Source organism: Solanum stenotomum, unplaced genomic scaffold, assembly GCF_019186545.1.
Source record: "Solanum stenotomum isolate F172 unplaced genomic scaffold, ASM1918654v1 scaffold26577, whole genome shotgun sequence".
In the NCBI taxonomy this organism is placed as follows: Eukaryota; Viridiplantae; Streptophyta; class Magnoliopsida; order Solanales; family Solanaceae; genus Solanum; species Solanum stenotomum.
This window is the reverse complement of record NW_026029083.1, coordinates 100703-115958: the sequence shown is the minus strand read 5'-3', so window position 1 is coordinate 115958 and position 15256 is coordinate 100703. Positions and strand designations below refer to the sequence as shown.

Below are 15256 nucleotides of genomic sequence, written 5' to 3'. Positions count from 1 at the left end.
CCCTACTCAAAACCCCCATTTTTTTCTCAATGAAAAAATGAACAACAACTTCTTCGTTTTGCTTGAGCAAAGGTAAGGTAATGGCGTTAAAGCTTTTATTTTTCTTTTAAGTGAATTCATTCTTGAATGATCTTTGCTTGTTCACTGAAATGACCTCAATAATATAAAGAAATCAATCCTTAAAAACAATCTTCAGAAATCCCAAAAGATCCATTTTTTAACCCAACTCTTAAACCCTGCAAAACCCCTCAAGCCCCCCATAGGATATTGAACCAAAAACCCTTTTCGACCCATTCTTCTAAATTCTCAGAATATGAAATGCCAATAGTAACATGAGGTGTAGTCCTAGGGCGTAAGGAGAAGTTGGTGTCACGTGTAATAATCTCTAGGAATAATCCCTGATGAATTAGAGGAGTTGGAATTACCCTCTACTGTTGAAGTTATGCGGGAACGTGTTGAGTTTTTGCAGAAAATTGGTTGGTTGTAGTGTGAGGAAAAACATAATTCTTGTTTTAACATACTTGGAGAAAGTTGGGCTTTAAAGGTCTAAGCTTGGTGAGTTTGTTAAGATTTATCCTCAATGTTTACATACTAGTGTCGTCGTGGTTGTGGAGCTTGTCCCAGTTATTAAATTTTTACGAGGTCTTGATGTTGAGAAACAAGATATTGGGTATGTTTTGATGAAATATCCTGAGTTGTTAGGGTTTAAACTTGAGGGAACAATGAAATCTTCAGTTGCTTACTTGGTTAGTATAGGGGTTAATCTGAGGGATGTAGGGCCGATGGTAACACAATATCCATATTTTCTTGGTATGAGAGTTGGGACGATGATTAAACCACTTGTGGATTATTTGGTTTCATTGGGTTTGCCGAAGAAAATATTGGTGAGAATGTTGGAGAAAGCAAGCATATTTACTTGGTTATGATCATGAAAAGACAGTGAAACCAAATGTAAATTGCTTACTCAGTTTTGGACTTAAAGAAGGACACTTTGCCTTCTGTTATTGCACAATTTCCACAAATTCTTGGTTTACCTTTGAAAGCTAACTTAAAGCTTAAGATTGATCCTGATGGTTTTGCTCGAGTCATTGAAAAGATGCCACAAATTGTCAGTCTACACCAACATGTGATAATGAAACCCGTCAAGTTCCTTGTTGGACGGGGATTTTCAACGGCTGATGTGGCAAACATGATTGTAAAATGTCCTCAGTTAGTTGCCTTGCAAGTTGGCCTCATGAAAAATAGTTATTACTTTTTCAAGAGCGATATGGGTCGGCCAATGGAAGAGCTTTTGGACTTTCCAGACTACTTCACGTATAGCTTGGAATCGAGAATCAAACCCAGGTACCAGAGGTTGCAGAGCAAGGGAATCAGATGTTCTTTGGGTTGGTTTCTCAATTGTAGTGACCAAAGATTTGAAGAGAGATTGTATGGTGATTATGTAGAGCCTGAAAGTTCTGGTCCGTCATTTTGTATGGGTGGGAAGTTAGAACTACCAGGCAATGAGATTGTATCAGAAGAGGAAGATGACAGTGAAGATGAAACACTATATAGACGCACTGTCTCTTTGTAGTGTACTTTGTAACATTCGTGAATTGGGTATAAATGGTAATATCTTTCAATATTAGTTGAATTCTTTTGCTGCTTTCTACCTTTTTCTTCCATTACGATCAACGTGCTACTTTCTCGTTTTCTGTAGTTTGACAAGATTTATAACAGTCCAGTTTATCAAAATGAAGATCTTCCTTGTCTTAACTTCTACCTTTTGTATTGGTGTACCTTAATACCCAGGCTTTACTCCTACTGAAGTTGCCTCTATCGAAGGAATTCTCTCAGATGTCATTTGCATAATCCTGACCTTTCCATATGTCATTAAACACAAAATTATTTCTTTCCATGGGATTTGTTTCAGATTTAAAGTCAATGCAAAACAACAATTTCTTAGGTATTTGCTTATCCACCCGCTATGATCGCTCCTGATATTGCAGAATCATATAGCTTCAGAAGCAATATCTAAGTCAAAAGGAAAATCAAATATCTCATCTTTAATGATTAATATGATATATTCTTTCTCTTATCAAGATACATTCTCATGTAAATAATTTAACCAGCTGATTATTAAAAAAAAGGAATCAATTACCACTTCTTGCTCATGAAAATATTGTACAGGTATTATAGGCTTATAGCACATCCTTGATATATTGGCAAGGTATGACCAGTATCTCATGGTTACAATTTTGAATATTTTCTCTTGTCCTTCTTAATATACAGGTTACTACTGATATACATTTGGCTTTTGCATTTAGAAAATAAATGCTGGTTTAGTTAGTATATGATTCTTTGATTTATGAGTAGCTAGACTTTAAGTTGCAAATCTTCCTTGTGCTTAGCTTTGTTTCATTTTGTAAGGTCTCCCCATGTTTGGTTGCTTTACTAGATTATTGGAAAAACTATTAACATTGAAGAAGGCATATTGAAACCCACCAGTGGCCCCCTAAAGTTGGCATCAATTTTCACTTAGACATCTTAACTATGCTTTGTTCATTTTAGACACCTCATGTAAGACCCTGATATGTCATTTTGACACTTTTTTTACATTCAGCAAAAATATGATGGTGAGTGTGTTCCAATCGCGGATGATGTGTAAAGTGTCAAATTAAATGAGGACACTTGTCATTTTGTTCAAAATAATTCTTAAATAATAAACTATCAATTATAAAAAAAATGGCCAATGGATCGATGACACATGGCATTTTTTTTCCAAATAATAACAAAAAAAGGATTAAATCACCTTAAAAAATCATTAGGACAAGCATCTCCCACCCACCGCCACCCCATCGTCTTCTCCAACGTTGGAGAAACAAGCACAGTAGCACACACCCCTTAATCTTCTACCATATACCCGAAATTTTCTCTATCTCTTTTACTTAAATATTGTTCAATCTTTCCATGGTAGAACTTTAGTGAACTTGTGTAACTCAAATTTTTTCAAATAAATGCAGCTCCACAAAATTTATTGCTAAAAGAAAATTCTACAGATTTTATTGCTAAAAAAAAAATAATCTAAGATCCAATGAACTTTTAAAATACAAATGTGTACGTGTTCATATCACATTGTTAAGTTTCTTTTAATGGGATTATCTCATTTTTAGTGACTTTTTATTCATCCCCAACTTTTCATTTTTTTTTTCTTCAAATTTCAGTCTTTTTTTCTCAAATTAAATTGAGGAAGAAGGGCATCATCCTTGGGAAATCTTGGGGAAAGCCCTGACGTTTGGAATTAGATTCCTCGTTTGTGGCATCATTGAATATATTTTACCATGGAAGAAGTTCAAGTTTGAGAAAATGGTGGTTGAAAAAATGGGGAAGAACAAGGAAATATAAAATAAAAATTGGCTAAAAAAGAGCCTGACACGCGGTTAATAAGTGGGTCACACTCACTATGCCATATCAGCAAAAAGTGTCAAAATGACACATCAGGACCTTACATGAAGTGTCTAAAATGAACAAAGTCTAGTTCAGGTGTCTAAGTGAAAGTTGATGCCAACTTTAAGGGGCCACCGATGGGTTAAGCCTTATTGTTTGATATGTAATACCCTATATTAAATAGGGCTTGTTAAGGAACTGTATACTATGGAACAATTTTTTCTCTCTCAATAAAATGGTCATATGTACATGTAATGTATCAATGTTGTATAATTGTGTATATATATGATGTATAATTATGTATTAGAGATGTATATACATCCATATACACTATTTATACAATATTTATTCATTGCAATAGTTCATCTTCCTCAACGAGTTGATTTAATTTTGAGAACATTACCTAATTAGACAAATATTCATACCATATCTACTAATTTCTTTTTTTTTTGAGAATAAATACCATATTTACTAATTTCTTATATACTATCCTTCTCAAAAATTCTTTTATACTTTAAAATAATTACATAACTCTCTCTCCTCCCCCTTCTCCCACTCGCTCTCTCTCTCTCTCGCCCCTCTTTCTGCTCTCCCTTCTCTCCCTTCGTTTTGCTGAATGGTGATGGCATTTAGAGGCAATTGGTAAATGTAATAGTGCTTATGGGCTATGTTGTGCGGACTCTTCATATTTGCAGGTGAACCCGTCTCGACGCGACACTGGTGCGAGCGTGGGTGCTGGGTGCGTGTTGGATTCGGTCAATCCAATCCGGACACTTTGACCAAAGCCGAGAAAAGATTTGGGGAAGAAAAAATCAGTTTCCGGCGACGTAAATAGGACAAAGCTTGAAAAAGTACAGAGAAGAGAAGAAAAAAGAGAAAATCAGTTTCCGGCTCCGGCGACGCGACGTAAAGAAGACAAAGTTGAAAAAGTAAAGACAAGAGAAGAAAGAAAAGTTTTTTCTTCAAAAAGTAAAGGAAATACAAAGTCTTTTTTTTTAATCTTTCTTGAAAATATATGTACACAATACATATACCCTTGAAAAAAAGAAAGATAAAAAAGTCTTCCAAGTAGAGTAGCGTCAGAAAAAGAAACATCCCATCAGCCATCAACTAGTCCAAAAATCTTTTCATTCTCACCAAATTAACAGGAAAAGAGACGTTAGAAAAAAGTTTTTTCAGTTGGAAATATTATATATATATATATATATATATATATATATATATAGAGAGAGAGAGAGAGAGAGAGAGAGATATATTTCTTATTTAATTTTTTGACAATCAATTTTAAAATTTTAAAATAATGATGGAAATATCTTAAAAAAATTTAACTTCATATTTCTTATTTAATTATTTATCATTCAGTTTTTGAATTTTAAAATTTTAATTGTCAAAATAAAATTTTAATTTTAAGAAAATAAAAACAAATAAGATATTTATTTAATGTAAACTAAACAATAGTTAGTGTGTTTTTTTAAAAGAAATAATTTTAATTTAAAAGTTTTTCAATTTGTTTAGAAGTAGGAGTGTAATGGGAAATATTAAAACTCCCTATTTAGTTGGATAATTACTTTTTTTTTTTCAAAATAACGATCAAAACGTCCTATTTAGGTGGATTTTTTTATATTATTATTATTATAATTGTTGTTGTTGTTGTTGTTATTATTATTATTATATTATTATTATTATTATTATTATTAATAATAATATTATTTTTATTAAATTTTAATTGTCAGAATAAAAATAATTTTAAGAAAATAAAACAAAGAAGAAATTTTCACGTAAACTAAACAGATTGTTTAGTTAGTATGTTTTTTTAGAGAAATAATTTTAATTTTAATTTTTTTTCAATTTGTTTATAAGTAGGACTAAAAATGAGAAGTTTTAATTTTAAAACTCCCTATTTAGTTGGATAATTACTTTATTTATTTTTAAAAAAAAAAGGAATATTAAAACGCCCTATTTAGGTGATGTGTTTTTATATTTATTATTATTATTATTATTATTATTGTTGTTGTTGTTGTTGTTATTATTGGTTGAATTTTTTAATTTTCTAAAAAAAATAATTTTATTTTAAAATGTAAATAAGAAAAAATCTGATATAAAACTTAAAATATTAAGTATTATTAAAATGATCAATTTTGAAAGAAATTTACAGGGGTTTATAATATAAGGATTTATTAGATGTTAATTTTAAATAATAAAGTTGAACTAATTTAAAATATTTTTCACAAAAAAAGGGAATCAAACATACACAAACGTTAATCACCATATTTAAGTTATTATTTAATCGTAGAGTATTAAATAAAAAGGTTATGTAAAGGTAATTAAATTTCTCTTTCCACAAAAAATGGAATCTAACACGTTACAACTGCATATTTTTAGAACAATTTTAATTATTATTATTTTAAAAAAAAAACTATATACTTTATCAACTTGTGGAGTAGTGGGAAGTTTTAAAATGACGCGTGTCATTTTAAATAATTATTTAGTAAAAAATATTTTTTATAATTAATTATTTTAATTAATAACAATTATTGTTTTTTGTGGTGCTGACACGTAAACATTATCACCTCTCCTATTATATATATATACTAGATTCTTAAGGTCCGTGATACGGGCCCAGTATAATCAATTATTAATCGTTATTTGACAAATATTAAAAGGTGTTTCTATAACATTTTGATCAACATTAATTAATATTGATCCTGGTAAAAAATTTAGTATTAAAAAATATCAAAAATTAACCACCAAAGAATATAGTGCATTGAATGGTGTTTCTCCTTTCTTAATTAAATATCTTAATTTTGAGTTAGCTCTATATCCGAATGGGCAACTCCAATATAAATATCAAATATTGAATAAAAAATATTAAATTAAATTAACCCAATAATATTTTAAAGTATAATTGATATTAGCGATGGGTAGATTCATTTTTTAAGTTGTAAAACTCTGAAGTATAATATTCAATTTATTTGTTTATTACTATAAGACACAAATTTAGTAGGATTCAGAGTTAATTTGTCAGTTAGATTGGATTATATCTTATATAAAAATCATGAATCATTATATATTATCATCTTGAAATCTATCCTATTCATTTTAATTAATCTGTTGAATTTTTCTTTATAATCTATTAAAAAGTAATGTCCCTTTTCTTTTCTTAGTTCCAACTCCACATAACATATTTAAGATCACAAGAGTAAAAGACATTTACTATATTTCACATATTTAAAATTTAAAATCACAAGATTAAAAAATCTTCCTTAATTTCTTAAACTTAATGCCAAGTCAATATAGAACAAACACATTAAAACAGAGAGATTAATATTTTTTATTTATCACTCATACATAAAAATTAGAACTAAGAAGCATGTTTCACTATTACATGAAGTTCTATATATGCATAATTTGTCTTAATGAACATAGTTTTTTTAGCATGATATAAATGTGTTTTTGGTTCTCTTTTTTCATGCACAATAATTTATAGGAACAAGTATTTTTGTTATTTTTATCAGTTTAGTGAAAAAATTTCAAACAATCTGAAAACATAAATGCATTTTCTTTGTTTTAAAAAAAAATCTATTTAGAATTAAATGCTAAATTAGCATGATATTTTAATACATAGATCATTACATATCGAATTGATTTCCTCATCCAGATATTTTATCTTATTTCAAAATTTATTCATAATTTTTAAAATTACTATTAATCATTTGCTATTTTTGTCATCTCTTTCTAAATATTAATCTACTTAAATTTATTTTACTTCTCTAATTAATGTATTGATTTTTCATGTGTTTTGATTCTTAACTTCTTATTTCAAACAAAAGAATAGCAATATTAAGTAAATAAAGTAAACAATCTGATTAATCTTAAAATTTAAAATATTCTATTATCAAAATATTCTTATCATTAATGTACGTAAATTCAACACGAAAAATACTTATTATTTCTCTTTAATATTTGATTCGCAAAATTTTAAAACTATTTATTTAAAAATTTAGTTAGTTTCTTAATTTACTTTAATTTCATTTAATTTATCTATCCATTTTATTTATTAATTTTTATTTTTATGCTCCCTAATTAAAATATTTTTATTTTTTAATACATTCTAAATCATGTTTGTTTCTTTTTATATTTATTTTAGTGCAAAAAGTAAAGGTGTTAATGAAATATAAATTGATTTAATAAATGGGTCCCACCATTTTTAGATAGTACGGCTACTTATGATATTTTTTGTGCTTTTCATGATAGAAAGTACATGTGACCATCATAATAATAGCAACTTGGTTGGGTATTTGAGAAATTCAATAATTTTGTAGCAGAAAGTATAATTGTTTTAAGTTGATAATTTTGGTAAAATGACAAAATTGCCCCTGGTCGTCCTGGTCGTCTTCACTCTTCTATATAATACTAGATGAGTGTCGCCCGTGCTAAGCACGGGCCCAACATTTTAGGCCAAGTAATACTAATGTTTTGCACCAGCAATGGTGTTGTCATTTGGTCAGGACTTGACTTTTAGTTCCTTGTTTGTTTGCTATAATAAATGTCTAAAATCACAGAGAACATAAAAGCATAGGCATTCTTTTTAACATAAGGCAACAATCTTCAAAATTACACGTGCCCAACTCTTCCCATAAAATTTATTGCAACCATAGCTTCATGAGCATACTTCATAGGTAACCAGTAACCCCATCACCACTATTTGTATCCATCTAAGTGAGAATTAACTTTGAATTTCACACAAATAAAAGGAGCACAAACAATGTGTTTGTCTACATTTTGCCCCTAGAAAAATGAATACATTTATCACTTGTGTCTATCATCCATCATCCAAACCTAAAACAACAAACCTATTAGCCTGAATAACTTCATCAGTAGTACTTCAAAAGTGTTATTCCAAAAACAAATAAAAGACAAATTTTTAAAAAAGAAAATTTTAAATTGCCAAACTACCCCTGGCTACAAGCAGACATGTTGAAACTTGAGAAGTTATTCAAAATTTTATATGATTTTTAAAAATATTAAGTTATTAACTACTGTGATTTATAATTTTTTAAGCTATTTTGAAGTAATGTATATTATTTCGTTCTCCCAATTTATGTGGCATAGATATAATTTCAAAGAGTAATCATTTTTATGTCTTTAAAATACTTTAAATTGTTAATTATTGTAACTTGTAGTACCTTTTATGCAATTTTTAAATAATTTTTTTTACTTCTCATGTCTCAATTTATGTGGTATTGATATAATTTCGAAAGTTAGCCAATTTTGTTTATGTCTTTTAAATTTCAAAGTTATTAATTATTGTGATTTATATACTTTTTACGTCATTGTCAAATAATAAATGTCATTTCCTCTAAACCTATTTTATGTGTCACACATAGAATTTTGGAAGTCAAATGATTGTTTTATATTAATTTTAAATATTTAAACTTATTAATTATTGTGATTTAAAGTATTATTACTGTAATTTTCAAATATATAATAGGCTAAAAAAGAAATGTAAGACAAAATTAAAAGGAAAAAAATGCAGAATTAATGGTCAATTAATGTGATGCAAATGGAATTTGAAGAGGCAGCTAATTGTTGTATATATTATTTTTTAAAATTAAGTTGTTAATTATTGTGACTTATAGTATATTGTGCTTTTAACATCATTTTTATAAATAACATATGTTTCTTCTTTTATCTTAATTTATGTGGCATAATAGAATTTAGAAAGTTAATCATTTTTATATGATTTTTCAATATTTGAATTCAATAATTACAATAATTGTAGTACTTTTTATATAAACTTTAAATAATAGTGTTATTTCTTTTATCCTAATTTATGTGACATTAATAGAATTTTGAGTGCGATAAATTTTTAATACTATTTTTAAACATTAGTAATGAACAAGCAGTAGATTTTCAAGAGTCAATATTTTGTTACACGGGGCCCAATATATGCTAATTTGTGTCTTAATTTATGTTATATCATGTAAACCTTTTTATGTTTTTTAAACATATTAAATTGTTAATTTTTGTAATTTATAGTATCTTCTTAACATAATTTTCAAATAATATATGTTACTTCTCATGTCTCAATTTATGTGGCATTGATAGATTTTTTGGAGTCAAGTGATTTTTTTATATGTATTTTTTTAAAATTGTTAATTATTGTGATTTATAGTACTTTTTACGTCAATTTTGAATAATATATGTTTGTCATCAAACTCATTTTTTTTTGTAGCACCAATAGAGTGTCAAGAGTCAATGGAATTTTCTTTTACATAGCTTTTCACATTGAAATAACAATAACAAGAGATACCGAGAGAAAAAAGGAAATAAAATTACTTCAATCAACATTTTTAACTATAATGATGGGAAGAATCGTGATCTTGCTCAACTCTATATTTAAATCGACTCTGTAGAATCTAGATAACCAACAAATAAGATACAAAAAAATAATTTTGAAGAATCAAACAATCTAAATATTATACATTCACATACGCATTTTCCGACACAACAATATCGCACTTACTATCATGGTTGTTGTTGCACTTAAAGATATATTTATTTGACATATCTAACACCAAACCTTCAATGAAGAAGACGATCATGTAGTATGTCAGCTTTGAGAGCGTAAAATCTTGCAATAACATTACTTGGTAAAAGAAGGTAGGGCTTTAACTTTTAAATTATACTGTCATAGTAGAAATCTAAGTTGTGCCCATATGATGTCATTGATCAATATACACATCATTAGAATTTAGGAGAAAGAATCCATCTCACAATCATTGGTATTTCAAGAATAAAATGACCTTCTAAAATAATTTATCAAAGTAATTCCGAGAGAATTTTTTTATTAACATGATGATTGTCATTTAACTCAAACCAATAGCCCCCTAAAAAGGCAACAACCATGACAAATAGATATAAAAATTACATAGCATAGCAAATAATTAAAAAAAAAAATTATTAAGTATATCGAACCTTTGTGATCCTTGAAGAATGACACAACTCTTTCTAAGAGCTACACAATCCAAGGCCTTCCATCTGCATATATCACATGAACACTTTAATAATTATAATAGACATAAGAGATGAACATAAGAAATTGAAGGATCAAATATAGACAAATCAAATCTCCCTTAACTGAAGCATATGCTTCAGCGGAAAACTCCCAAAAAGCGACCATAACTTTTTTATGATGGGAAAGGTTTAAGACTTTACGACTTCATAAGCATGCTAACTAAATCCTCTCTAAATTTGTTTCTTAACTGATAATCATTTCACGATTCAAAATGACTTGTGGATACAAATCATACAATCAAGAATGATGATACAATTAAGCTAAGGACAACATTGAAAAGTAATAAGACAGTAATGGAAGAGTAAGAAGCTAAGAAAAGGAAGAAAGGAAAAGGAAAAGAGTAAGAAACAAGCGATGCTCTATTTAGCTAAACAATTCTCTGCTTCAATTCAACAAGGACAAATACAATACTTAAATAGTCCAACATTCTTGCTGGACAGTACAAAACATAAGTGGCCAGCAATTGGACCTAAAGTATCCAATCCTCAAACATATCGGGCAATTTTGATAATAATAGAAATAACTTTAAAACCTATTGGACTAAACTGAGCAACATGAAACTATTCTTCTTAAATAAAACCTAACCAACTTAACGGCTAGGTGCAACCCTTCCAACGCACAGTACACACTCTGCCTAAGCTTCTGCATCCATTCTTGCATCAAATGACCATATATTGACTATTTACCATCACTTTCTTCTTATATTAGGCAGTGATTGCAATCACAATGGCACAAGAGGTAAGATATAGCTAAAAGGGAAGCAGTAAGTTCGACGTTAAATTACAACAATTTTTCATTATGTTACATTCTTTTGAACTTAATCTTTACTAAAAATTAGTAGAAAACGTATATAAGAATTTAAGTAGGTAAACAAACTCAAAGATATAAGAAAAAAAATAGTTGAAGTAAACAATATAGCCTCAAAATAATCAATATTTAATTCACTAACCATATTGACATAAAATTACTACAAGGAATGGTCTTGAAAAATTGGCTCCGAGGTTAACGATTCTCTTTTTGTAGTACCCTTGCCTTCCGCAATGGTTCACAAGAGGAGTGCAGAATCTCAATTCTCCATTTGGTCTCTGTCAAAACTATAAAAAAAAATTGATTTTACTGTCCCATGTGTTCTGTACCTAAATGATTTTCTTCCATAAAACTTCAAAGCTAGATATAATATAATTTAAAATTTGATAAAATTCAAATGATTTTAAAGTGTGGTGCAACTGGAAAATCTATGAACAAAACAAGTAAAAATATGATGTTCAACATGGAGATCTCAGATCAGCATAAAATTAAGAGTGACTAACACTTGGTATTTCAAATCCAGGGTGAGGAATATATAAAAGCAACTCTATAAAACATGTAGATACGACATTGAAGGACTGAAGAATGAAAATCTCCAAGGAAAATTTTTTTAAAACTCATATGAAGAGATAAATGAAACATCGAAACAGGAAAAGAATAGCGAGTAGCAAAAGAAGACAGACTCTTGGAACATTTTCCTAACAACATGATCTTGTTGACTCTCTCGTCAAATATTTTTTATGACCAGAATATTTTCAAGATAATGGATTTATCACTGTTGTTCTTCACTTAAATGTAAAATTTGGTCTAACAGTCAAGTTTCAAACTTGTGATATAACTAGCACATCTTTGTGTTCCACATAGCACAACATTTACTGTTAAACCAAACCCCTAGAACATGAGGATTCTCTTGGCGTTCACCAACCGCTTGTTAAAATTTAATAAAATTCATAGATACTCTTTTTTATAGCTCAACTAATTCAGTGAAGGACAAACAATCCCTTGGTCCCAAATAACAAAGTAACTTCTACTTTACAGGTCAAGAAAAACACTGGCAGATATTAGACAATAATTTATTCAGGTCACATGGTAAGACTTTCTCCTACATGCCAATTGTGTTTGAAAACATAGGGTACAGTAGATGTCGTGCTTATTCCACACAACTTAAGCTGGCCATTTATAATTGTGGCGGACAATTGTTTTTGAGAAAAAAATACTATGCCACATCTTATAGTTATGTTTTCCTATTCAATATTTTAGCTTTTACTTCCTTTAATCTTATTCTTTTTGCTTCCCAAGAATCAAAACAATGGACAATAGAACCATTTGGAATAGATTGATATGGTACTTTCCAAATGTTCAACTTATATTTCTCAAATAGGACTTCATCTGTGACATATTTAAAAAATTGTTTAAAGCGTAAATAGCCTAAACTGTAAATGGACCTGTGAACTTCTAAAATATTTTTTAGTCATGGCTAGTAGCCCTATTGATCCTATACATATGATTTGCCATAATGAAATTGCAATATCTAAATAGTGATGGGACAAGAGTCACCTCTAAAATTTAGTGGTAAATGTGATGACTTCTATAGAAGTTCGTATGATATACCAGCAATTCAAATCCGAAAGTGAAGTCAAAGGTTTCAATCCTCAAGGTTTCACAAGAATATAGATTTAAGTCATCATCTTAATGAAAATTTGAATATATAACACAAATATCATAAGAGGAATAAAGAAAAAAATTATACTTAAAAAGAACAAGGAAAAAAAGTACCTTGCTATTGTTTTTCAGAAAAATATGACAGAATACACCTGGATCCAATTCTATATACTTCTCAGTTCACAATCATAAGGATCACAAGTTTTAAGTGTTTGTTGAATTGACAACGCCTACAAAGAGAGCAAAAATCAACTGTTAAGAGATGCTGAAAATGGCAAGGAAACTGTATGTAAAGTATATGTTTCTCTGCTTTCAACTTAATTGGCAGAAAGGAAAAGTTAGATTGGAACTTTCTGTCAACAATGACATTAAAAATAACAAGGAAATCGTATCAAATCTACAAAGAAATTTTCTTCAAGCCAAATTTTATTTTTTTTCCGTCTCTTCATAGGTAGATAAATTTCATCATGGAACAACAACACTCAAAGAAATTCAACAGTGAAATTGAAAAATGAAAATTGTAAGAAATATAAGTATAGATAGAGTTAAAATATTCTTCAAAGTGAATAAGAAGAATTGAAGGCTATTATTCTTTCTTTTTTTTTGGGTTAAAATTGGGGGTAGAGATAGTGGTAGGGGTAGGGAAAGGAAAAATGCGAAGGGGATTACAATGTGGAGAATCAAACCGTCACCAACAAGGCGGAGTTCAGGTAGTCAACAAAAACCAACTAAGCTACTAAGCTTCTACAAATTGATGGGCTATTCTGCTTCAGCAAGAGCCGATATCTCTGCTTTGAAGAAAGAGGATGTTTTAAGGTCATGTGAGTGCGCAAGGTTAAAAGAAATTTAATGAATGAGAAACAATTTTTTGCCCGTGGATTCATTTATTATGCAACTCACATTAACATACAAATTGGTAGTAAAATTGAGAATTTTGAATTGGAGCTTTTATTTAGAAAAATAATGGCCAAAAGAGTTACTATCTACATGATTTGGCAGACCTCTCCAATTCATTATATTTATTAGACAACAATCAAGATAGATGAAGCTCAAATGACACTTCTAAGAACAGAACAATCTCCGCTAGATCGACAATTTCTTCTTGGGAATCATTATTTTATTAGCCAAGAATTAATATAGGTTATGGATTCTTCTCAGGAACAATAACTTATGTCACAATTTGGCACACAAAATAACAGGGCATCAAAGTTATACTTTTTGAAACAATCTTCTTTATTAAATTTATTGACTTAAAAATAAATAGCAATAGATGAGATAATCAAAAAACCTTTTATCACCCCCACAAAGTACAAAAAGACTTGTACAATTACCAAATGAAGCTTTAATAGTACAGTTGATTTAGCTCGTAACCCATAAGCTTTGCACCATCATCAGGAGAAGAAGAGATTTGAAGAAGATGAATGAGCACTTTGTCTCTTGGGTCTTAACAATTGTAAATTATATATGCAAGCAGAGGAAAGAGATCTAGAAGGATCTGGAATGGAAAGCAAAAGAAAGCTTGATTTGCTAAAATATCAATCATGCATAATTACCATTTTACCCTTGCATAATAACATAATTGCTAATTTGCCATTGGTCGTCCGGTCGTCTTCACATTTCTATAAAATATACTAGATGGTTCTTGCCCGTGCTATGCACGGGCCCAACATTTTAAATTCTATATAATTTTATTTGTTTAAATCTTTCTTCAAAATATGATTGAGATCTGAAATAGTAATAAATAGTTCTGAATAATGTTGGTAGGAACATTGTCAAGCTTTGTAGAAATATATTGTGAATGATTCTTGTGCATATTACTATGCATTTATACCAAGCCAAGCAAATCATCAATGTAAATTTTCCAAATCAATCACAATAACTTAAGTCACAAATTTTATTTGACAAAATCAAAAGTTGATATTTTTTATTATCTCTATGCTGAGTCTTCTCCAATAAATCGATATCTTCACAAAAGAAGAAAAGAACCCACATAAGAATAGAGAAGAGCAACAAATAGAAATGTTGACATGAATAACATATTAATGAAGTGTTTTCTATAATTACATTGTTTTTGTTTGTTTAGTAAAAGTACATTAAATGGTGAGACTCAAAATTGCTATTGCCGACTTCAGTCACCAACTTGCTCTTTTTTTTTTGAGATCTTGCAAATTTAATCTCAATTGTGCCATAACAATCACAATAACAAGTCCCTAACCTCTCATATTCAATCTGTTATCTTTTTCGTTCAAAAAATAAGAACAATAGTATACACCTTTTTTTTTT

General features: G+C 29.1%; 1 long non-coding RNA gene and 1 pseudogene across 2 annotated transcripts; one reads left to right on the top strand and one right to left on the bottom strand.

Moving 5' to 3' along the window:
- The first annotated feature begins 149 nt into the window (after positions 1-149).
- LOC125851507 (transcription termination factor MTERF4, chloroplastic-like) lies at positions 150-1622 on the top strand (annotated as a pseudogene).
- An 8493-nt stretch (positions 1623-10115) lies between these two features.
- On the bottom strand, positions 10116-14445 carry LOC125851503 (uncharacterized). 2 transcript variants are annotated; one of them, XR_007444916.1, is made up of 4 exons: positions 14262-14422; positions 13088-13203; positions 11454-11598; positions 10116-10467 (listed from the first exon to the last, which is right to left on the bottom strand). It is a non-coding gene; the product is annotated as an uncharacterized LOC125851503 (long non-coding RNA). The 2 variants fall into 2 exon arrangements; XR_007444917.1 differs by having other exon boundaries at positions 10121-10467; positions 14305-14445.
- Between the last annotated feature and the right edge of the window lie 811 nt (positions 14446-15256).